General features: G+C 36.0%; 1 protein-coding gene across 3 annotated transcripts in view; it reads left to right on the forward strand.

Annotated features, from left to right (window-relative positions):
* The window catches only part of LOC145733265 (uncharacterized), a 131,200-nt gene that overhangs the window by 43,099 nt on the left and 61,016 nt on the right, over nucleotides 1–27,085 (forward strand). The gene's annotated exons all lie outside the window — the stretch shown is intronic.

The following is a 27,085-nucleotide window of genomic DNA, read 5'->3' on the forward strand; positions in this document are numbered from 1 at the left end:
AATCACTTTAACAATGAGATTTGCCATATAATAAAGAATAGTGTGTAATAATATTTTTTAACAAATTTCTCACTGTCAAACAGTAAACGGTAAAATAAGCAGAAAACTATTTAAATTATCCACAATTAAACGATTTCCGACGTTAAATTCAGGAGTTTAAAAAATGTGCATTATTTTCGAAACGGGGAAACGTGAGGTTAGAATTAGTTGTATTTAAACGTATAGGTGGCGCTGATAAAAACGTTCGACAATTTTCCTACTAAAGTGACATTGATGACAAGTCGAAACGTTACTGCCGTCAAAAAAAAAAAATAAACAAGAAATTTTCTGAAAAAATGAAAATTTTTGTCGAATTATTTGGGAGCCAAAAACTGAAAAAAGTATTCAAATGGAAAATTAAAAAACATCAAAGAAAAAACAGAAAATCAGTATTATGTAATTTTTTTCTTATTTAACCTTTAATAGCATAAAACAGCGAAAAAAAACTTAAAAAAGCATAAAACCAGCCTAACCTAACCTAAAATAACATAAAGCAGCTTAAAATCAAGGACGGTAAACAGTAAAGGATGCTTAATCCCATAATGGCGGCCTGCGACGCCATTTTGTCTGTCATTTCTAGAAACTACGTGAAATTTTCTTTAAAATGAGGTGCAAGTCAATATTTTAACAGAAAGTTCAAAATGGCGGCCTGGAAAGCCATTTTGTCTGTCATTTATTGAAATTACGTGAAATTTCATTTAAAATGAAGTGCAAGTCAATATTTTGGCAGAAAATTCAAAATGGCGGCCTAGAACGCCATTTTGTCTGTTATTTATTGAAATTACGTGAAATTTCTTTTAAAATGAGGTGCAAGTCAATATTTTGACAGAAAATTCAAAATGGCGTCCTGAAACGCCATTTTGTCTGTCATTTATTGAAACTACCTGAAATTTTCTATAAAATGAGATGCAAGTCAATATTTTGACAAAAAATTCAAACTGGCGGCCTAGAACGCCATTTTGTCTGTCATTTATTGAAACTACGTGAAATTTCCTTTAAAATGAGGTGAAAGTCAATATTTTGACAGGAAATTCAAAATGGCGGCCTAGGACCCCATTTTGTCTGTCATTTATTGAAACTACGTAAAATTTCCTTTAAAATGAGGTGCAAGTCAATATTTTGACAGAAAATTGAAAATGGCGGCCTGGAACTGTAAAAAAATACAACTTTTTTATTTGTCAATTTACAGTTGACGTCTCGGTGTCATTTTATGTTAAAATTTCCCGGAAAAGACGCTGGTGCAGTCGGTTTTTTGATATCTCAAAAACTAACAGAGTTAGACATAAAATTTAACATTTTAACCATTTCTTTGTCAGGAACTCGGCCGAATTAAGAAATACATGAAATCTGACCAAAAAATATTTACATTATATGTGATATTATGGTAAAGGAAATTTGACGCCCTCTAGCGGCCAAACGGTGTTATCAATCAATTCATGTGGGGATATTTTTAGAAAGCTTGAAATCTGCTCTATCTTTTGTTTTCTATGACATTTTGACGTAACTTGTCAAGTAAGGGAGTAATTTAGGGTCAAAGCAACGTGTGTCACAAAATATGTGATTTAATGGTGAAGGAACTTTGACGCCCTCTAGCGGCCAAACGATGTTATCAATCAATTCATGTGGGGATATTTTTAGGAAGCTTGAAATCTGCTCTATCTTTTGTTTTCTATGACATTTTGACGTAGCTTGTCAAGTAAGGGAGTAATTTAGGGTCAAAGCAACGTGTGTCAAAAAATATGCTATTTTTACAAAAAGTGCAATTTAGGCAATTTTTTATTTTGCTCCAGGACGGTTCCAATGCACACCAAAGGGCATATTTATACCAAAGGACATTAAATTAGGTGAATTAAGTACAAAAAATGCACTTTTTTCACACATTTGGTTTAGGTTAGGTTGTGACAAATAATTTCATTAATTTCTATTGCACTTTGGACAAAAAAATGGTATTTTTCCAATTTTTGAAAGGTTGTATCTTTTTTATTTAAAAAATAGTGCAAAATGAGCCAAAACTCTTCTGTCATGAAATGGTTTATAAGGTCGTGATTTACTCGAAACAAATCCGTGAACGAATGGGATTTCCTGTTGCAACTGAAATACGTGGTAAACCATACTGAACTGTATTGACATTGACAATTTTTTTTATCATTATCTAGAAGTTTACCATAAAACTGAAATATAAAACCAACATGGTTGTGACTTTTTTTATCGTTAAAACTTCAAGAGGATTGTTAACCGAACAAACTGACGACTTGAAGAAAGCCTATACTTCTTGTAACCGGGGCGGATGAAATATTTGGTTAGCGCCCACTCGCAAAACTTTATCAATTTGTCATCCCCCCCCGTTTAGGGGTAAAGTCTCTCCAAATATAATAAATCAGGGCACTCTCTCAGTTCTCTCACCAATATTTTTGCAACTCGTTGACCAAACTTGTTTTACTCCGGACTAGAAACGTTCTGTGTGAAAATTGGGGGTTTTTAATTCCCGTTCTCCCGTTTTTTTTTTTCCACTCGAACGCAATAAATTTCGTCAATTAGCCAAAAAGCGAGTCGCCCGGTGTCTCTACCCGGATATAAATAATGCCGTTTTATGAGAAAACAGGACATGCGGGACTCGTTGATTCGAAAAACTCGCATCTGACATCGTTAATCAACAAAAGGACGAGATTTTTCTATTGTCGCGCCGAACGTCCAGAGTTGTCACAGAACACACGGTCAATTAAAACATAATAAATGATAAAAAGGAAATAGCGTTTTAACAAAACTCCGAATTATTAGTTTTCTTTTGTGTCTCGTATAAGACCTTATAACCACAATAGGCCGGAGTCACTGTTCCGTTATTTACATCACAAAGAGCCTCAATCGTCAGCCAGTTTAAGGTTTTTATGACTAATAAGTTGTTGGGACAGTTTTCTACACAATTTTATAATCAGATGCTTTTCTGATCCAACAGTAAAAATCAAACACAATTCATATGACGTCATAACTGAATCCTGCAAAAATGAGCGATAAAAAAAAAATTTCTCCCTTACAATTGGAGCAATACGATTGATTTTCATCTATATATCAGCTATTTCCGGTCGACGCCAATTAATCCATCTGTTCGCTAAAAAAAAATGGAGAGAGAGAGTATAAGTAAATTCGATCGCGACACTATAGAAGGGGTCCAGAAGGGCGGCAGTATGCTAGAGGGAGGAAAAGGGCGGCGGCGGCGACATCCATCGGGGGGCGGCGGAACGAAACAAGCGGCGTTAGGGCCTAATCCCTCTTATCCCGAAAGTAATTTTGAGTCTTTTGAAACCTGCCCCCGGATGAAGTGAAACCGGAGCGTATCTCGCACCAGGCAGCCGTCACCCCCGGAATGGAATTTTCTCTCTCTTCGGGTTCGAAATGAAATGTTCGCGTTTTTGCCCTTTATCGCCCTTAGACTGGCTGGATAATTAAAAAAAACTCACCCCTAATAGTCGCAATAATTATTATATGTGCCTCAAAGTCGGCTGAGGTTGTCAGGGCAGGTGCAATTTTCAAAACTAGAGCTGGTTTTGGTCATGTAACTTTAACAATCAAGAATTCAGGTTCTCAGTAGCATTTAGATGTCTATAGAACTTTCAAAATGATCTTAGATGTCTCTGACAATTTAAAACAGTCATGGAAAGGTTTAAGACACTCTTAGAGGGCTCTGGCACTTTTAAGAAGGTTCTCAGTGGCATTTAGAGGTTTATGGAACTTTGAAAATGGTCCTAGAGGCCTCTGGCATTTTAAAACAGTTATGGAAAGATTTAAGACACTAGTAGAGGGTTCTGGAAATTTTGAGAAGGTTTTCAATAGCATTTAGGGGTTTGTGGGGCTCTCCAAATGGTCCTAAAGACCTATGGCAATTTAAAACAGTTAGGGGAAGGTTTAAAACACTTGTATAAGCCTCTGGCACTTTTAAGAAGGTTCTCAGTAGCATTTAGAGGTTTACGAAACTTTCAAAATGGTCCTAGAGGCCTCTGGCATTTTAAAACAGTTAGGGGAAGGTTTAAAACACTTGTATAAGTCTTTGGCACTCTTAAGAAAGTTCTCAGTGGCATTTAGAGGTTTAGGAAAATTTCAAAATGGTTCTAGAGGCCTCTGGCAATTTAAAACAGTTATGGGAAGGCTTAAAACACTTGTAGAGGGTCCTGGCACTCTTAAGAAGGTTCTCAGTGGCATTTAGAGGTTTATGGAACTTTCAAAATAATCCTAGAGGCCTCTGATAATTTAAAACAGTTAGGGAAAGATTTAAAACACTTGTATAAGCCTCTGGCACTCTTTAGAAGGTTCTCAGTGGCATTTAAAGGTTTATGGAACTTTCAAAATGGTCCCAGAGGCCTCTGGCAATTTAAAACAGTTAGGAGAAGGTTTAAAACACTTGTATAAGTCTTTGGCACTCTTAAGAAAGTTCTCAGTGGCATTTAGAGGTTTATGGAACTTTCAAAATGATCCTAGAAGCCTCTAGCAATTTAAAACAGTTAGGGGAAGGTTTAAAACACTTGTAGAGGGTTGGCACTCTTAAGAAGATTCTCAGTGGCATTTAGATGTTTATGGAGCTTTCGAAATGGTCCTAGAGGCCTCTGATAAAATATAAGACACTAGTCGAGGGTTCTGGAAATTTTGAGAAGGTTTTCAATAGCATGGTCCTAAAGACCTATGGCAATTTAAAACAGTTATGGGAACATTTAAAACACTTGTGGAGGGTCCTGGCACTTTTAAGAAGGTTCTCAGTGGCATTTAGAGGTTTATGGAACTTTCAAAATAGTCCTAGAGGCCTCTGGCATTTTAAAACAGTTAGGGGAAGGTTTAAAACACTTGTAGAGGATCCTGGCACTTTTAAAAAAGTTCTCAGTGGTATTTAGAGGTTTATGGAGCTTTCGAAATGGTCCTAGAGGCCTCTGATAAGATATGACACTAGTAGAGGGTTCTGGAAATTTTGAGAAGGTTTTCAATAGCATTTAGGGGTTTGTGGGACTCTCCAAATGGTCCTAAAGACCTATGGCAATTTAAAACAGTTATGGGAACATTTAAAACACTTGTAGAGGGTCCTGGCACTTTTAAGAAGGTTCTCAGTGGCATTTAGAGGTTTTTGAAACTTTCAAAATGGTCCTAGAGGCCTCTGGCAATTTAAAACAGTTATGGAAAGGTTTAAAACACTTTTAGCGGGTCCTGGCACTCTTAAGAAGGTTCTTAGTGGCATTTAGAGGTTTATGGAACTTTCAAAATGGTCCTAGAGGCCTCTGGCAATTTTAAACAGTTAGGGGAAGGTTTAAAACACTTGTATAAGTCTTTTGCACTCTTAAGAAGGTTCTGAAAATCATTTAAAGGTTTATGGAACTTTTTTGCTATCTATTAATCTTCTCTTCACATAAATAAGTGGCATTTTTCCTAATTTTCACAAAAATTTCAATCGTTGCTAAATGTACATTTTCTGTAATTATTACTAAATTTTTGCATTGATGCCAAATTGACATTTTCATTAATTTCTACTTAATTTTTGCAATGTTTCGCTAAACTGACCTTTTTCCTAATTTATTGTTGTAATATTTGTTCACTTTTATTTCGGGTAGTTTGCACCTAGTAATTTAAATGTAATAATAAAAATTGTAACATTACATTTTTGAACCTGTCCGACTATAGCAAATCAGGTTGGGTTAATAGGAAAATCCGCAATCACATGACACGCTATATAGATAATAGTGGTGCTATCGGCATAGGTGACACTCCGCCCCCTACTTACAACGGTAAACACACTTGAATAGATTGAAAGTGCATGTGTAACCCTTAAAATAAACAGCACTTTGTCAATTAGCGACAAGGTCCCAAACAAACCCCGCGTCGCCTCAGGGGCTCCGCTTTGTTACACGAGTAACGAGGACAAACTTGCAGAAATCTGGTAAATCGACGAAGACCGAAAGGATTTTGACGAGATGATTTTTGATTAAACGATTTACACGAATAATGCTTGTCGCAAAGGAAAAGAATCAATTTTTAGGGAAAAAAGATATTTTCCTTTTTTCCAGTGATCGCGTTGGCAACAACTTATCAATTCCGGAGTGAGTAATGAGTCGTAAAACGAGCGTTTAAACGCGGAAACGCGTAAATAATATAAAAATTCGCGACACTCTTCCCAGTCATTATATAGGAAACTGCTTTGCATAAAGATCCGACGATATCGGCGATAATAAAACTCGGGAGAGACTGAATTATGCACCCGGTTTGAAAATCGAGCACTTATTCCCGATTTTGGTTTATTTGGAGCGAAATTAGTATTGATTTACGTTCCTGCTGTTTTGTTGTTTGCCTTCAATGGGCTACCAGTTGCTTCTTGACTAGAGTTTTAAAAGCGCGAGAGAGGGCACAATGCCCGCTTTATTTTCCCACCGATTCATTCATTAAATTATTATTAAATAGCCACAAGTCCACTTAATTTCATTTGAATCATCGTTGATGTATTATATGGGTTAATTACTTGACACAATAGAATAGTAAATAATAGCTATTTATGTACCAAGGGCCCTCAACCTACGCTACAATCACAATCACAATTATTACAGTCATACATTAAACTCCTTGATCTTTCCTATTGCCACATATGCCTCTCAGACGTGGACTTTAAAAATGGCCAAAACAGGAATAATAGATGCTTATTATGAAAATCACCACAAGGCTATCCAGGATGAAGAACGAATGGCCTGGAAAAACTTATTGTGGAGGGAAAAAATGGTAAACGACCAAGAGAACATCTCCAACGCGCTGGGTGGACCATACCAAAGAAATCATTCATCATCAGCTCAAGACAGAGCAGGATGGAGAAATACGATCCGACCAATAGAGACACGATGTCACCATACTCTCCCGAGAGTAAAAAGGACAAGAGAGAGACTGAAAATATTTATTTTACTAAAAAATATACTAGTAAATCAAATAAGAAACAAAACGGCATTAATGCACGATTTATCATAGGCAACCAAATACACTCACAGTATAGTTCTATCCTTTACTTGTATTAAACAGACAGAAATAGACGCACATTCTTTAGTTGACATCCACCATTACCGGCAAAACTGTCACTGTCATTGTCAAGGCTGCCCGTGATTTCGGTTTGCTTTGTCGCGTATACAACTGACAATTAGTTTTTTTTTTTCAAACTTTTTAGGATCATAATAACTATTGTGAGATTATTCATGCCAATTTCGACTTTAAATAACAACGATTTGTAAGATGTAACTTTAAAGAAACTATATATACAGGGTGTGCTATCTGAAATAAAGAGATTCATGTTTACTTTCGGTATAACAGAAAAGGTGCAACCTGTTTTGTCACGTGATCATTAAAATGTTTTTGATGTAAACGACTGTTTGCAATAATCAAGTTTCCGGTTGCCAGAAGTTTGAAATAAATGTCTTTTCATAATAATTCCATATTTGGCAGTTATTATATAAATCAAGCGGATTTAGGTCATGTGATAGTAATACTGGGTGTCACATGACTGAAAAAGTTGACATTACATATTTTCAATTGAACATCCTTTACAATGATATATTATTAGATATTTTGATACGTTTCTACAAAATGTGAGAGCATAAATCAGGACATTTTCACCCAAAATCCGGGTATTGATTCCGGTGATGCATGACCGGAAACGATTAGTAGAAATGGACCGTAGTATCTTCGATCGACCATAAAAATATTAGCGGTCAAGAATCCGGCCTTTACCCTCCCTTTTGGTATCACTTATAGGGGACTTCTAACCTCCATAATGATTATGCCCTTTAAGTACCCCCGATTTTTCGGGACAATGTAACTCAAACCTTCACCTTACGCGTATTTGAAACTAATTAAACCGAAAAAAAAAAACCACCCCCCACTCGAAAATCGTACATTGTTGTATCGAATCCACCCTATCCCGATAAAGGCCGAACCACTTGAGAAATAGTTCAATGAGTCATATTCATTTGCGTGTAACTTTTAATAACCATCATCTCGGGCTACCGAAGGGTTAATTAATCCCTCCGAGCTCGAGTTGTCATGGTCACAAAATAATTGTCGCCATAGAGCCAACCCTTCGTGCATGAAACGCGGCCCATGCTAAATCGATTATGAATTTTAGGGTCCCCCCCCCCACCTTTTGTGCCCTTTATGTCATAAAAATTATGACCGTTATGTTATTTTAAAAGCCATTTTGGTTGCGGTTCTTTTTATGATTAATAGTCAGAATCAAGTTTTTTGCTGCTAGATTTCGTTTTTGTAGAGAAAAGATTAAAATTTGTAGACTTAATTTGTACATTATAGAAAAAAAATTTCTTTGAAATAATGTCACTCACCATGTAGAGAAAGTGATTTTATATCAGCAAAACTATACGGTATTAAAAGAGTTTTAAAGATAAAAATGCAATACAAACGTGTTTTACAAACTTTTGTTTGAAACTCTCATTTTTGACACCCTGTATCACCAAATGACAGCGTCAAACTTACCTTAAAACAAGTTTCTTTATCGAGCGCCATCAGAGTTTGCTATTTACCTTACTGTGGCATGGTAGAAGTTTATAGTGTTATTCCTAAAGCTTGATTTCCTTCCTATACGTCATGTTTTGACAGATGATATTTGGTTGTCAATACAGCTCTGTCTTTTGTTCAGTTCTAAACTTGCAAACTGTCAAAATCGATCCCATGAGGGTACAAAACAACGAAAGGAAATTTGAATGCATTTTCTACTTTTATCGGTGCATTTTTGGCATTTATAACACGTGGTTGTGTGTTTCTGACTTAATATTAGTCAATTTTTAAATATGACAACACTCAAAATCCCCTCCATAAAGCTGTAACACACCAAACTCCGTATACGAAACGCATTTTATAGCTTTATAAGAGGAATTTTGACTTGTCATGACATTTGGCCGTCAAACTGTCCGTCCTAAACCTGGAAACTGTCAAATTTGATCTCATTAGGAAGGATAAAACAATTTTAAAATAAAAAATGTCGCAATTTACTTTGATTTTTGCTATAGCTATTGGCGTTTCAAAATAAGAGATACTCCCTCTGGTGATCAGTTATGAAAACAGTTCCGAGCATTCCAGCTGTCATTTTTCCGTTTGTTTTGGCATATTTCGGTTAGGTTAGGTTAGGTTAACGCCGATTGGCGTTTCAAGTTAAGATTGCAGCGCCAGATGTACTAAAATCGGGCAGCCCGTTTCTAACCTAACATTATAAAATATGACACTGTCACTTCATATTTGCTAAAGTCCTAACGAAAATCAATGTAAACAAACGGAGAAATGACAGCTGGAATGCCCGAAACTGTTTTCAAAACTGATCACCAGAGGGAGTATCTCTTATTATGAAACGCCAATAGCAGAGAACGGCGATTGTCACGTTGACAGCAAATGATATTTTCTTTCGTTGTGAATACTTACGTATTCTATTGGCATGTAATGGATATTACTCACTCTTCGTGAGTAATAGCTATCTTTACATGCTCGTCGAATATACAAAAGGTCGAAATTGGCTTAGGACCAATTAACATCTTAATTTGCCATTATAATGAGGATGTTTGGTAAACAAAATTGGACCTTATACAATTTTTTTTTTAAAAACAAAAAATGAAATGAAATTAGTACTTATCAAGTGCAAATCAAAATTGACAATCATACCAGAGAAATTGGCTTAAAACACCGCCTTCTTTACAAGAAAGCCTAGAATGTGTCTTTTAATGGCGGCGTTATCGGATTTTTTTTGTACACAAACCTATGGAGATGCAGTAGAAAATATGTTTTTTTTTATTTTTTCGTGTAGTTGATTAGAAGTTGTGAGTGAAAAATTAAAGAACGCTTCATTCCTGATCCAGATATGTATAGATATGGCTTTTTATATCCAATAAAGTCCAGCCAAAGCAAGTTTGGTTAGAACCCTTTGTCTTGGAAAGTACAACAAACTAATGTAAAAATTGCTCAATCAAAGAAAATTTGGAAATCCTTGAATCTAGGTAAGCAAAACTGGTAAATGGGTTTTATATTATTACCAAGACCTTTCTTTTAAAATGTAAATGTGCCAATAGAACTTCTAAAAGCTGTCCTGTTTCTTCAGAGTAAATCTTTGTTGCTCTCAAAATGCAGGCGGCCTCAAAATGTAACTCACATAAGTCACATACCAATGTATGTAAGAGGCAATAAGTTTACTGAATGAGAAAGCATATTGTACTTACCACTGAGTATTGTGTTGGAGTAAAATCATTCCACTTCAAAGCTTTCAACCACTGTTGGGTTCGAGCAGGGTCTTTTGGAAAGTAAAAGACTGACACTTTTGGGCCTTTCACCAAATTGCTTTTAGAAATTTGGCAAACAACCAGTGGACGGCATAGTGTAGAGGCAATAGAATTTAAGTTAAAAAACCAACCACAAATTATAGAACAATGAAGGAACAATAACAATAGTGATAACACAATAAAATGAACACAAACTACACTTTCACTAGAACAATAAACATATAAACAACAATTACTTTGGCCAGTAATCCCAAGTCTTGACTTTAAACCTTAAAAATTAATTTAATCATCCAAAAACTCAATTTCCACAATACAAACAAATGCAAACTGTCAATCCCATATTTCGGCCATATTGGAATTTTTGGCATGCACCTTCTTGGCTTTCTTGTACAGAGGGCGGTGCTTAAAATGAATTATAACTAAAATAAATGTTAAGCAACAGTGTGAGTATAGTAGGTCTAGGTGACCATCCCACTGACCAGTTATGAGCCGAATTTTAGCCTACTATACACGTAACAGGCCGTAATGGTGCTGGGTTAATTTCAAGACAGTGACGGGTGAGGTTTCATTAAATTTTCATATTTCGATGTTAATTCCTTCCTGGAGCCGGTGACGAAGACAAATTTAAGACCGGAACGAAGGAGACGAGGGACCCGTAATGGCCGCGCGCCTTTTTTTCTAGAAAAATATTCCGAGGCGCGCATTTGTCGCCGTTAGATTTCCAGTTAAAAAATGTTTAGAAGAAATAATAAATCATCGCGGGGCCCCCGTCCGAAGCTAATCTGTTTTCATCAGCATCCGAGCTATGGCCGCCGCTCGTCAACAGAGACGTACAAACGCGTTAATGATTGATCCAGTCAGAATACAGGGCGTAATAAGCGTCCGTTCCTGCATAATTTATTGGACCTGCATTCACGTCAGCCCGTTATGGATGTGACTCCGAAAATTAATTTCGGTAGTTGTAAAAGATAAATTAATAACCCCCCCCGCCTGAATATCACCACGAGAAATGGACTGGAAGTATCTGGGACTCGGATGGTAATGAGCTGGTTCTTTCATTTCTCTAATGCTCGTTAATGCTGAAAAATGCTCACTAGGGTGCGTTGAAAACACCCTCCCATTAATACCCTATCAGTACTTACACTCAATTGTCATTATTTGTTGTTAGTAGGTTTGTTTTTAGATCAAGAAAACAAGTCATCAGGAAGTAACATATTTTGTGACAGGCGCCATATTGGTTTTTGAGTGAGTATGGTTGAGTGGTTGACATAACCTCTAAAAATCCAAAAGCAATGGGCACATGCATAATGTTTTATTTAAAAAAGTTTTATAGAAAATCGATTATAAAAGAAAATCTAGAGTTAATAAAATATACTACCAAAACATGGACACATTTAAAAATATGTTTTCCAAAAATGAAAATTGTTCTTCTGCTTATTATACCATTATTATTGTAATTCGAGTAAAACGTGTAAGTAATAATAAAAGTTGTGAAAAAGAGGTACTTTCTGAACCAATTCACCAACAAACTTTGTCAAACAAAAATCATAGTCAATACACTTTTTATGACAGTAAAATCAAAGAAAACTTTAATGATTTTCAATGAACCGGAAATCTAGTTACTACAGTCTCTGTCCTTTTTCGGGACTTTAATGATACAGCCTGTCAAAGTCAGATCCAAAAGTTTATATTTTTAAAGTTACCAAAGTAAGTTTTCCTTGTAATCCTACTTCCCTTAAAACAGAAAATAGTCACGTGACTATTTGCACTTTAAAAGGCCACGTCCTTTTCAAAATATCAGTTCAAACCCAAAAACGGTGACGTGGCACTTAAAATAACATTTTAATATTTAAAACTGTCACGTGACATTACATGAATTCCATTTTTATTTTAAGAGGTGACAAATTACTAAATTTGAGGATTGAATACGTCCATACCATTATTACCTTTAAAGGTCACGTGACTTAATATACATTATATATTTCGTTTTTAATTTTAAAATAGTCACGTGACTTTAAAAATATCAGTCTAAACGTAAAAACTGTCAGGTGACCTTAAGTTCAAATTTTAACCTTAAAAGTCGTAAAACACGATCACGTGACCTCTCAAATACGATTTTGCCATTAAAAAACAGTCACATGACTTTTTATTTAAATTTGATCATTGAAAATATTCACGTGACTGTTTGCACTTTAAAAGGAGCCACATGATTTTCAAAATATCAGTTCGAACTGAAAAACGGTCACGTGATTCTTAAAAAAAACATTTTGACATTTGATATACATAACTTTGAAATCCTACTTCCCTTAAAACACACTTTGCTTAACACGAAGAAACTCAAAACGTCATCATTAATACACTCGTTTGTTAAATAACTATTAACGAACGGTTTGGGTGGCTAACCCTGTATACAAGTTTTGATTTGAAAATACTCAAAAAATAAAAAAAATAAAAAAAACTAAAGCACAAAAAATGTGTAGTGTGAAGTGTTTTTGTGTTTTTTTTTTAATTACTGTTAACAATCTATTTTATACACAATAAAATTTTGCAAAATGTATAAGTATCAATTTACAAATTTAAACTGACCAAAAAATTTCCAAATACTCCTGAAGTAGTCTAAAAAAAATGTAAAAACATTCCAAAACACTATAATAACTCTAAAATGTCTTGCAAAGCTTACAAAGCAGCCTAGAAGGTTCTAAAAGCTTCCAAATGGTTTTCAATTTATCTAGAAACTCTCAAAAGCTTCCGTATGCTTCTAAAGCAGTCAACAGCTTCCAAAAGTTTCTAAAACCATCTACAAGGTTTCAAATGTCTTAAAGGCAGTCCAGAACCTTCAAGGCTCTTTAAACTGCCCAAACACCTTCCAAATGCTTTTAAAGTAGTCTAAAAAGGTTTTAAAACACTACAGAAACTCCAAAATATGTCTAAAACCTTCTAAAACAGTCTAGAAGCTTCCAAAAGCTTTTAGAACACTCGAAAGGCTTCCAAAAGCTTTTAGAACACTCGAAAGGCTTCCAAATAATCATTAACTAGTCTAGAAGCTTCCAAAAGCATTTAGAACAGTCTAAAAGATTCCAAATGCTTTTCAACTTATCTAGAAAAGTTTCTAAAACCGTCTACAAGGTTTTAAATGTCTTAAAGGCAGTCCAGAATCTTCAAGGCTCTTTAAACTGCCTAAACACCTTCCAAATGCTTCTAAAGTAGTCTAAAAAGGTTTTAAAACACTACAGAAACTCCAAAACATGTCTAAAACCTTCCAAAACAGTCTAGAAGCTTCCAAAAGCTTTTAGAACTTTCTAAAGGCTTCCAAATAATCATTAACTAGTCTAGAAGCTGTCAAAAAATTTCAAGGCAGTCTAAAAGCTTTCGTATGCTTCTAGAGCAGTTTAAAAGCTTCCAAAAGTTCAAATTCACATGTCTTAAAAGAAGTCTAAAACCTTCAATGCTCCTAAAGTAGTCCAAAAAAGATTTTAAAACACTACAGAAACTCCAAAATGCTTCTAAAGCAGTCGGAAGTCTTTCAAAACAGTCTAGAAGCTTTCAAAATCATTTAGAACAGTCTAAAAGATTCCTTCAACTAGTCTAGAGGCTACCAGAGGATATTAAAGCAGTTTAGAAGCTTCCAGAAAATTTTGTGAACCGTGTAAGAGATTCCAAATGCCTCTAAAGCATTCCAGAACCGTCAATATGCTGTTTAAACAGTCCAAATGCTTTCAAGTAGATCAAAAGTTTTCAAAACAGTCGAAAATCTTCCGCATGCGTCTAAAGTAATTTGAAATTTTCAAAAAATCTCAAAAAAGTTTTGCATCTCTGAAAGAGTTTTGAGCTTTTGTAGAGCTTTTTTTGATTTTTTGAAGAAAATAATTTTGCTTTTTGAGCGCTTCATTTCACGATTTTAGTAACTCTAGTAATAGAGATACTTGGTAAGCAAAACTAAACCATACACATTTTGGACTAGTAGTAGTGATGCGATTTACGTAAATGCACATGTGCTCTTCCGACTGGATATCTTATAATAGTCACGTGATTCATAAAATTCATTGTAGACCGGAATCACACTTAAATTGATCCAAGACTAAATCCCTAATCTGGAACGTCGTTCAATGCACATATACGGTTGCTCGACGATCCGAAATTATGCAATTTTCAATATTGCCCACCCATTAGGCACGTGTCCGCCCCCGCACGTGTGTTTGACTCATTGCGACCGCAAATTCACTCCCGCAACGAGAGGGTGAGAGGCATTCTTCACTCTTTTACGTGCTCAAGTAGTGACGTATGACGTACATCACGGTCGGGATTAATTTGAGCCCGAAAAAAATCGAGGAAGGGCAGGAAAAAAACTTTACGACCGGATATAAGATTACACGACCGATGGTCCGCTATATGTTTGACGTTTTTATTGCCCAATACGTATATCTATGGGGGTCCGGTCCCTCACGGAGGCCATCCTGGACCGTAAAACACGAAATGTGTGTGGAAAAATTAGGAAGAATGAATTTAATGTTTTAATGGAAATTCTGGCTTCTTTCGACATGTTTGACGGCCGAAATAACCACCCTCGAAAAATGGAAGAAAAAGGGGTTGGATCGATGTGCAGTGGAAGTAAATATATGGCAGCAGGACGTTGCGTAATGGAAGAAAGGAGTCAGGAGTCGGTATCATTGTCGCGCCATCCTTCACTAAAAAGTATCATTAGTTACGGCAAGAAGTCGGACCCTCGTCTTGCCAAAAGGATTACTTTTCACTCCGGATCAAGATTGATATATTATATTGGCCCTCCATACACAAGAACGCATGGAAATTTGCCTTAAAAGAGGGTTAACTCGAAACCTCTACTGCCACTCTTTTATGTTATCAGATTTGTTTTCAATCGTCAAAGTTGTTCAACAACTCGTTCCTAACCTGACATTTTTGGTTTATGTTTATCCCTTATTTAAAAAATGGAAAAATTTCCAAAATTTACCAACAGAGAGCGTATACAGGTGTGGTAAATCCAAAAGCAACCATAGGAAAACCGTGTAACGGACAGAGAAACGTAGGTAATTGCATGCGCGGGAGAAAGACAGAAAACGAAAAAAATATCAAGTAGGCCATATTTTTAGCGCGCTGTTGCCAAACGCCGTAAGTATTCAATACCCTCGACAAACTTACTTACGGCGTTTGGCAACAGCGCGCTTAAAATATGGCCTACTTGATATTTTTTTCATTTTCTGTCTTTCTCCCGCGCATGCAATTACCTACGTTTCTCTGTCCGTTACACGGTTTTCCTATGGTCGCTTTTGGATTTACCACACCTGTATGTAACTCTAAACATTTGTGACATTCTGCTAGAACAGATTATTTGATAAATGACAGTACTAGAGCTGGTTTAACAAAATTTTATAAGTAGTTGACCACTTTTCCAGTAATTTTAGAAACAATACGATTTTATCAACTTTGTATTTTTGAGAAAACGGTAATAGATAGAAAAAAAATTGCATACTTGTTCTGATCTCTTTTTCTGAGCTGAGATGACTGGCGAAGAGTGGGCTGCGCAAACTTCTTTTGTTTCAAAGATACGGGGGGTTTTCGAAAATTGGTCATTTTGGAACCTCCTCTGTATTTCATTTGCTATTAAAGTTATTAAAAAAGGAAAACCGGTTTCCGGTAGAAGTTTTGACGCAGAATCCAATGGCGTAGTCAGTTTTTTTTCTATTACGTTCAGTTTCTGACATATGACACTAAGTTATATTTTTTTAAATGGAACACCCTATATATTTTTAGTTCATTTAATTCTGTTGATTTTTACTTTTCAACGGTGTATTAAAACATATAAGTTTGTAAACGTTGGCAACGATAGCCTTGACCTTGAAGGTTAAGTGGAATTTTTAAGCAAAATTCCATCTCTCCAAATGGCGGAGTTATGGAAACAAAATGGCGGCACTAGCTAAACGGTCAATTGACAGTGCAGCAAAATGGAGTCACAAATTCAGTTTTAAGGTTAGAATCTTGATTTTTTAGGTCAAGATAGCCTTGACCTTGAAGGTTAAGTAGAATTTTTTACCAAAATTCCATCTCTCAAAATGGTTGAGTTATGGAAACAAAATGGCGGTCAATACATGGTACCACCCCTGTTATGGGAGAAACCTTCGCGGGACGCCACTGGATGAGCGTAATTGCGTTTCTATAATTCGATTTCTAGTCTCGTTGCCGGGTCCCTGTTAATTAGTATCGAACGTTGCTAACCTTACTTTGTATCTCAGCCAAATTTCACCGTTTGGCCGCCGTGTCACCGTTTGGCCGCTAGAGGGTGTCAAAGTTGACTTTCGTTTTTTTGCAGTTTTTCCTCAATATCTCAGGAACCTTTCAGGTTAGAGGTTTGAGATTTTTTTTTACAAACGCACCTTGATGGGACGCAACTTTTACCTTCTATACACTTTTTTGGTACCATGCACCCAGTGACCGTGAAAAATTAAAAACTAGAATTGTCAAGAAATTTCAAGGGTGGTACCTTCTGATTTTTGTCAAGAAATTTTTAATTTAAAAAAATTATTTTAACTGCCTAAATACCTTCAGGTTAAGCGTAGAATGGTGACGTAAACTGTCATTTGTCTAAATGTCTTTTTTTCAAGATGTCACGCCCTAAAAACTGTCAAAATTGACCCACTGTCAAGGTCATCTCCGAAACGGTGTCAATTAGAGCAAAACGTTAATTCGTGATCCTGAGGTTGAAATTAGGTTAGGTTAGGTTGAAACTAGGCAAAATCCATTATGGCCTCGGTTAGTATAGTAGGCCCAAAAACCCAAATTTGGGCAAAATTTTCGTGCATTTTCCCTGAAAATCGTCCATAACAACTCGCTTATTTGAAACACCCTGTATAAAACCACCGTATAACAAAATGAAGCTAATGAATGGGGCTATCACGTGACGTTGAGCAGACTACGCTAAGTATCACCGTTGGGTGGCTAGAGGGCGTCAATCTTGGTAATTAGAAAAAAATCGTTTCCTTAACAAAAAAGTGCTAAATAATATGTATAAAAATACCCACAGCCGAAACAAAATTTGGCTATGTTCATATTAACATGTTACATGTCGTTTATAAACAGTTTTTTCAACTTCCACCTTAAAAATAGTAGAAAATAAAAATAGCCACTTTTCTTATTAAAGTGACGGTAGAACTGTTTGTAACTTAGATTTATAATAAGATTTATTAAAAAAAAATAATTTTCTGATGTGTTAGTTTATATGATTTCCGATTTTGTTTGGTATTTTAGATTTTGGTCTTTTTTAGCTTAGCAAAGGTCATATATAGGATGTTCCATTTAAAAAATGTAACTTACTGTCATATGTCAGAAACTAAACGGAATAGAAAAAACTGACTACGCCATTGGATTCTACATGAAAACTTCTACCGGGAACCGTTCTTCCTTTTTCGATAACTGAAATACAGAAGACGTTCAAAAATTAACAATTTTCGAAAACCCCCCGTATCTTTGAAACAAAAGAAGTTTGCGCAGCCCACTTTTCGCCAGTCATCTCAGCTCAGAAAAAGAGATCAGAACACTTTTTTTCTATCTATTACCGTTTTCTCTGTACCTCGTAAAACCATCGAAAATGCAGCACCCTGTACAACTGGGTTTAAATATACAGACTAACCCTGACAAAAACAGTCAATACGTTAGCGATTTCCTAAAAAAAATTCTAGACCAATTTCGTATGCAAACGAACGTAAAATATGAAGGAAATCTGACTCAGCAACAGAATCCACGAAACTACTTTGTATTTATGTATCCGCGGATAATATTTCCAAACCCTCTGCCAAAGTGAAATATTGCCGAGGGGGTTAGAAACTTTAACTCTCCTCAAGTCTTGACGACGTGTCTTGTCATATCCCTCTGACTTGTACTTTTCCTTCACCCCCTCCAAGTATTTTGCCACCCAGAGGAAAAAAAATGAAAAATACGACTCGACCCTTTAGACAAAGTGCTCGCACATAAAAATATTTGAGGTTGGAAATCGGCGGAATTTCGAAGACAAATCTTTTCGGCTTTACGTTATATACTCGATTTAGTGCGAGAGCATGTGTATGTATATGCTAGAAATTGTTAAATGTCAACAAAGTAATCAAGAGTGTCCTTTCTATTTCAGTATGAATGCTCAGTGACAGTGACAGTTTGACGGTAAAATGAAAAACCACTGAGCACACAATTAACATGGACGTTATACGTGTTTGGCTGGTTCGCATGTTCTTGTACTATAATAACGTCAGTTTAAAATGTTTTGGGTGCTCCGCAGAACAAATCTGCGGCACACGAGGGCCCGTTTTATTAAAACGATTCCCTGTCCTGATTTATGACGGGGGCCCCAAAAATGAAACCGACATTCCTTTCTGCGCATTGCCGGCATACCTAAAGAACTACTCTGCCATTCCAGGACCAGCCAGCCACCACTGTTTTTCATGTAAATTTGGCACGGGACGTGTCTCCCTGATTTTTATTAGGTTATACCCTGCAAATGATTAAAAAATATTAAATCCTTGGTTTTTGTCATATTATCATCTTAAGTTATCTTCAGCTGTAGAGCTTTTATTTGAACTAATAAAAGAGAAGAATTATAATAACATTATTGAAAGACGTTGAGGAGAAAAAACATGCATAAGGATGCCTTGTCAGAGAAGAAATAGAGACATAAAACTCTTCATTTACTGCGTTTAACGCGCGTGTGAACTTCGTATTGGATTTTTTTTTGAAGCCACCGAAGAAAATCGATCGGCGAATGGAAGCGATCCTCGAATGTCACGGACGATACCGAAGAATGATTTTCACTTTTTTAATCAGCAGGCCTTCGCAATACCTGCCCCGTTAATTAAGACGCCACCGTATGGTACCCATAATATCATCGCTTTTTTTCCCTTAATTAGGGGCGGGTATGACTGAGCCGAAAATGGGAAAAAAAAGTTGTTGTCACGAGGATTATTAAAGACAGAGAAGTGGGTCGATTTCGTAATCAACTTCGTTAGTTAGTGTTGTTAATTTATGTTTATTTATCATATTTGGTAATAGGTGGGTATTTGCGTCACTTTCAGAGGGTAACACGTACGGTAATTAATCATTATTAGGTAAGAGTGTACACGTCCCTATTGTAGACCATCGTTGTATGGAGTTCTCTAATAGATTTCTTTTATTAGTCCGGTCAAATTGGGTTTCAGCTAAAACGTTCACATTTGACAATCAAATTTTGAAATCCTCATCAAATTTCCTATCTAATAACCTGAAAAAACACTACAAAATTTAGTACAGTCAGGGAGAAAAGTGGTATCTAAGTTTGAACTCTCAAAAACACAATTTATAAAAACAGTCGGATACAAAATCGCCTCTAAAACCCACTTCAAGTAAGAAAATGATTGTTTTAAGCACATTTTTGAAATCCTCATCAAATTTCCTGTCTAATAACCTGAAAAAACACTACAAAATTTAGTACAGTCACGGAGAAAAGCGGTGTCAAAGTTTGAACTGTCACAAACACAATTTATAAGAACAGTCCGGGACAAAATCGCCTCTAAAACCCACTTTTGGTAGGAAAATTATTGTTTTAAGCACATTTTTGAAATCCTCATCAAATTTTATATCTAATAACCTGAAAAAACACTACAAAATTTAGTACAGTCAGGGAGAAAAGCGGTATCAAAGTTTGAACTGTCAAAAACACAATTTATAAGAACAGTCAGGGAGAAAACCGCCTGTAAAACCCACTTTTGGTAAGAAAATTATTGTTTTAAGCACATTTTTGAAATCCTCATCAAATTTCCTATCTAATAACCTGAAAAAAACACTACAAAATTTAGTACAATCAGGGAGAAAAGCGGTGTTAAAGTTTGAACTGCCAGAAACACAATTTATAAGAACAGTCAGGGACAAAATCGCCTGTAAAACCCACTTTTCGAAAGAAAATTATTGTTTTAAGCACATTTTTGAAATCCTCATCAAATTTTCTATCTAATAACCTGAAAAAACACTACAAAATTTAGTACAGTCAGGGAGAAAAGTGGTATCTAAGTTTGAACTCTCAAAAACACAATTTATAAAAACAGTCGGATACAAAATCGCCTCTAAAACCCACTTCAAGTAAGAAAATGATTGTTTTAAGCACATTTTTGAAATCCTCATCAAATTTCCTGTCTAATAACCTGAAAAAACACTACAAAATTTAGTACAGTCACGGAGAAAAGCTGTATCAAAGTTTGAACTGTCACAAACACAATTTATAAGAACAGTTCGGGACAAAATCGCCTCTAAAACCCACTTTTGGTAAGAAAATTATTGTTTTAAGCACATTTTTGAAATCTTCATCAAATTTCCTATCTAATAACCTGATAAAACACTACAAAATTTAGTACAGTCAGGGAGAAAAGCGGTGTCAAAATTTGAACTGCCAGAAACACAATTTATAAGAACAGTCAGGGATAAAATCGCCTGTAAAACCTACTTTTGGTAAGAAAATTATTGTTTTAAACACATTTTTGAAGTCCTCATCAAATTTCCTATCTAATAACCTGAAAAAACACTACAAAATTTAGTACAGTCAGGGAGAAAAGCGCTTAAGAAAGGGGGAGTGCTTTTTGACAGTTTAGACGTAACCAACAGGTTAAGAAATTGCTTTAAGGTCACGTGATTGTATCCTTAGCATAATTGGAATTTCAGCGACTATAAAAACCAGATAATGTTTGTCGTGGACTATCACATGACAACTGTCAAAATTCAAATCGTTTAAGACGTAGAGCCATAAAAGTATAGAGGATTTAATTAGTCCTGAAAGGCAAAAAGAAAAATTAATTTTATAGCTTCATTGAAAGAGTTTTTTGACAGTTGTGCCGCATTCTTTAGGTAAAATAGTGCCTTGGGGTCACGTGACAACTGACAGTTACGTCACAACTATCAAAGTAAGTCTCATTCAGAATTTAAAGCGGTCAAAGGAAAAATTTCGATTTTTTTAACTCCTAAGAAAAGGGAAGGGGGATTTTTTGACAGTTTAGACGTAACAATCAGGTTAAGAAACTGCTTTAAGATCACGTGATCACTGTCAATTACGTCACAACTTTCAAAATTTGCTTCAGTAGAAGAGTGAAAGTTTTACATAATCAGAGTCAAATTTACTTTATAGTTTCATGGCCAGGAAATGTTTGACAGTGCATTATATCTAGTATAGTGCTTTGGGGTCACGTGACAACTGACAGTTACGTCACAACTATCAAAGTAAGTCTCATTCAGAAACGTAGAGCCGTCAAAGTAAAAATTTAATTTTTTGAACTCTTAAGAAATACATGTATTTTGCATCTTTATGGGAGGGCTTTTTTTGACAGTTTAGACGTAACCATCAGGTTAAGAAAGTACTTTAAGGTCACGTGATCACTGTCAGTTACGTCACAACTTTCAAAATTTGCTTCAGTAAAAGAGCGAAAGTTTTACATACGCCGCCGCATTCGTTTTCGAGCTCCATGGAGCGAGCAGCGCGTTTTTGACGTCACGATGACGTAATTTGGCAAAACCGTAGATTGACCAATTGTCAAACTACGTCATTGTGACGTCTAAAAAGCTCTGCTCGCTCCACGGAGCCTGAAAACGAATGCGGCCAAAATGTTTGATAGTGCATCATATCTAATATAGTGCCTTGGGGTCACGTGACACTTGTCAGTTACGTCACAACTATCAAAGTGAAGAATTTGCGTAAATCACAGCACGATGTTAGTAACGGCTGTTCAATAATTGTTATGGTCGTAGTTGGCTGTGGTTCTCTCGTTCTAGCATTCGTATATTGTTTGAAATCAAGCCGGCGCGGCGGATTGACAGCTGTCATTTAATAATTGTTTGCAACGTCATCTAAGACATTTTGTGACAATTGCCATCCATAGGCGACCTGACCATAACAATTATTGAACACCCGTTAGTTTGTGATTGGTCAAAAATTGGTTGCTTTTTTCTGACCAATCACAGATTACTATACTGGACCACTATTCATAAGCAGATTATTTCATAATTTGACTGGACTAAATTGCTGTTAATCCATCCTTTCGGGTGTATACCTTATAGACGCATGAATCGTAATTGTGTGGTTTGGACGGCTAAATTCGTGATGATCATTTGATGACTTGTGCCTTTAAGGGGCGGCAATAAAAGGCATTCCTCAACTTCTTCGGATTCTGTCCTGACTCGGATCGTATTATAATTACACAGCTACAGGACGAATTCAATTTTTATTTGTATAATCTACAAAAGTAGAAGATAAACAGCACCTCACACGAGTGCGTTCGACATCAATAGGGCCACATATAAAATAACAACCAAAACAAAACCAGGGGGAATAACAAGACAGGCCCTTTTATGTGTGTACCTTCTTACATCGTTATGTTTGATCTTAAAGCCGTCTTTACAAATAAGAATTCCCGAACCAGCCGCAATTATAAAAGGGCCCTGTTCTCGATTTCACTTGAACAAACCCGAACGAGAAATTAAAAGGTTTTAAAGATAAGTTTACATGATAATTCGAGATGTGACGTGGTTTACCTGTTTTTTTCTGTCGAAAAGGCCGGAAATTATTTACGGGAGACGAATAAAAAGTACAGAGGGAGTTCGGTTTAGTACGTGTGCACCACTTACCCCCAGCCCCGAAATCAATTTAAGTTAATTTGGAAAGAAAACTTCCTTGGCCCTTTCTAAAGGCAAAAAGGGCCGGGACGCGTGAGGGTGTCTCGAAACGACGTGAGGCCTTTGCTAATTCACTGATTTACTCTATACAATGTTACATTTTTCCTCTTTACTATTTATATTGGGACAAATTTTGTAATTCTTCTCATCAATCTGTTTACACCTTCGAGCAAAAAGAACAAGTATCAGGAGGTAACAAATCTCCCATTTGTGCATTAAGAGACTTGGGACGGAAGTCGCCATCTTTGTCCCCCACATTCGCCTACTGCGCAATTGAATGAAACTTCCGAAGTTAGTCGTAAAACAGTTTTGTTTATATTTGGTGGTGGTATGTGAAGTTAGCTAAAAACCGCAAAGATTTGTTGTTTTTGTTTGTTTTGCTTAAATATTAATTTTTGCAAACTTAAATTACTTGAATTATTATTGACGAGTGGATTTGTGAATAGTGGGCAACAGCAGATTGATTAACGTCACTGATTTTCTGACAGTTTACGGCGTCATACTGTCCCCCATTTTTCTTTCCCTCTTTGATTGTATTGCTCCTTCCTGCTATATTTTTTTATTCATTGGTTTACACTGTTATCCACGGTGTTTTTTTCATTATGGTCCACCCCGTATATCAATCAATCTCTATTTGTCAATTACTCACTGTGTAACCACAAAAAAAAAAAATTGGACAAAGTCTGTCTGTTTTTTATTTTTCTATTCAAATAGAAAAAATTACAATAGATTTACTCACGTGATCTTTTCAGAAATGCATTTTAATCTTAAATATGGTCACGTGACTGCAAGGATGCTCTTTTAACTATTTGTTTTAGTCTAAAAATGATCACGTAATCTTTAGAGCAACACTTTGACCTTAAATATGGTCACGTGATTGCAAGGTAGCTATTTTAATCTTAAGTCACGTGATCTTGCAGATTTCATTCGACACATGAAAATACTCATGGGATCGTCAACAATTCCAATTAATCGTTCAAATTGTATCATGGTCTTAAGGAAGCTATTTTGACGTTGAAAACAGTCACGTGACTTTCAGAACAACGTGTTGACCCTAAACATGGTCACTTTAACCTTAACTAGAGCCACGTGATCTTTAGGAATCCATTCAACGCTTAAAAATAGTCACGTAAGCTTCGTAACTGAATTTGGTAATTGAAAAAAGTAAAAAAAAAACTAAAAAAACCTCGAGGACTTAGAGGAGCAAAGGCTAGAGACTTCTCCAACAGTGGATTCATCATATCAAACCCATAAATTTCAGTGTCTGACTCACCTATACACCTTTAGGAAAAGAGGGACTCTTAATAACCTCCATAATGAATTGGACTGTGATAAACCGTTATGTAGGAAGCTGTATCACATCGTTTAGCCTGGCATCAGATGTTCCCTCCCATAATAATTCAGATTGCATGATCGTAAATTGCCTATTATTTATGGAAATTAGATTAGGATTTTGATCCATAAGGGTTCGTTTGCATAGCAAAGCAAATTTTGTTTGTAGCGTTTCAGAATAGAGGCTTATATACTAAGAGGCATAAAACGTCCAGTTTGATATCAAATCAGTGGTGGATTGTAATTATCGTCACGGTTCTAACGATCGTCCATACACGATCCTGATTGCATAATAACATATTTTCAAGTGAGAAACCATCAAATCATCGTCGACAGTTCGTTAAAACCATTAGGATCATTCGGGAGCGAGAGGTACAAATTTTTTAACGCGTAAAACAAAATTCCCAATCATCAGTGATATTAATTATTTTAGAACCCGAAAGGAGCTAACCGCCAGTCATCGGTAGATAATCATCGTCGGCTTGATTAATAAAATGTTCAGCATCCCCCCGGGGTCCCATCACGTCATAAATAACCCAAGAGAGCGAGTGAGACAGCCTTGATATATGTCCGCACGTTATGATCCATGAATACATCAGCCGCACAGACCGTATGGCGCATTGCGTTTAATCAAATTTCCTCCTCCTGAGCAATTACGTTACGTGCGTCCTTTTTTCGTAATTTGTTCCGCGATATTGTTTGTGGATTTCAGTGACATTCACCTAGAGTGATAAGAAGAGAGAAATCATTAAAAATCAATGAGCTAAACAAAGATGCCGATGAATTGATGAGCAAGTGAGCCGAAACGGAACTAAAAATCCTGGAAAGTGATTTTCAACAAAAATTAATTTTGTTTTTGTAAAAAACAAAAAAAAACACTCAAAATAACTAAAAATACAATTTGTACAATCGCTCTACTATGAAAAAAATAAAATTTTAATAAAAAAACAAGTACCTTTGGTTATTTTTTGACCAATCACAAGCTAGCAACAATGCATGTAAACTTGGAAAAATGAAATCAATACCCAAGCATCATCGTGTCGACGATGACGTTTCCTTTCTGGTGATGCTTCTGGAACTATTACTTTTCGTGGTGTTAGTCGAACATAATATAAAAAGGAGGGGGGTCCCCGCTGCGTGGCAATCAGAAACCCATTAGGGCTTCGCGGATTTTCGTCCCTGACCGACCGGATGAATAAGGGCCTTCTATGCTGGACTCGAGGGCATTTTCTTAAGTCACGTGAATTTTAGATTTTCCTTGCTACCAACGTGGGTTGTATAAGCTAGTTTTATATATTTTGAGTGTCAAGACATCAAACAAGGGTTATGAAGCAATAATATCATAATCAAACAGCGAAAAGCCGACAAATCCATAAGAAGCGGACGATATAGAGGTTGTAAATCCGTAATGCAAACGGTATTATGTAATCTGCGGGGGTAATCAGCCCCCTCTTCCTCTTTTTCTCCCGAACTTATCAGATTCGGCTCCCTAATACATGTCATTGTCCACATGTCGATTTTTTTATAAATATGCTGATCCTATCTCGGTCGGGGTAAATTAAAAACATACTCCCACCCCCGATATTTTATTCATTCGACTGTGCGGTAATCGGGGGCTTACCCGATAGGAGTAACGCGGTCCCGGGCAATTATTCCAGAAAGGGGGTTCTTTTCGGATAGCTTTGAGACAAAAATGCGTAAAAAGCTGTTTTTTTGGCCAATCACAAATTACAACCACTGCTCTGACTTACGCAAATGTTACACATGTAGACTTACATCCCTTAAATACGGCCTTGGTACTGACAACCAATTTTCCGTTCAAAACAATAGTATTGTAAAGTTTCCTGTTTAAAAATTTGTTTTAACTGATAATTTTAAACTTTACGCCACTAGTTTTTTTTATAAAAAACTGATTAAATACTGAATTGAGCTTGGCACTCCCCTGTGCGTGACGTATGTATGGGACAATTCAATATGCTAACGTAGGTGGAATTCTACATTCATAAGCACATTGTGCATTTCATTTGAAGGAAGGAAATCTGAGAGAGAAAGAGAGAACTGTGTCAACTGTCACTAGTGTCAGTTTTCAGTGCTTTCATTGTCTTTGAATATCCGACGTACGTTCATATACTCCATTTCGCTCGAGGATAAGCTGAAAATAAACAGCAAACACCGTTTTACGTCAAAAACTAGTCCCCTTATGACGTCAAACGGGATACAACGTATATAGGGTGAAACAAGCAAATAAAATTTTTATTGTCATTTTTCTTAGGATTAAATGCTTCTAAAGCCGAAAACAAAAAATACGTGTTAAATATTTTTTGAAACGCTATCGATTAGCAAAATAAAAAAAAATTGGTTGATGACCCCATTATAGAAATAATGTTTGCAAACTTATTTATAGCTAAAATCGTGAATTTCTGACATAAAAAAATAGCTCTTATAAGTGCCCTTAAACCAGCCCTTGTAATCGTTTTAACATTTGTTTAAATATCATTATAGACTGTTTTTGCTTACCATCACTCTAACTTTTTTACGGCAAATCTGATTGTTTGTGGTGATTTGTTGTAAGCAAATTTCAATAATCTTAATCACATTAACTTTTTCGACTGGTCCCACAGTACTAAATCAGAAGCCCAGTCCGGCCATTTTTTACAAACACATTACAATGAAGCAATATAAGTAGAGAATCATAATTGCAAGTTAAAAAAAATTACAAGCTAAAACTTTTGAGTTGTTGCTATTAA

This window comes from Ips typographus, linkage group LG8 (assembly GCF_016097725.1).
Source record: "Ips typographus isolate SLU linkage group LG8, UJ_Ityp_2.0, whole genome shotgun sequence".
Classification (NCBI taxonomy): Eukaryota; Metazoa; Arthropoda; class Insecta; order Coleoptera; family Curculionidae; genus Ips; species Ips typographus.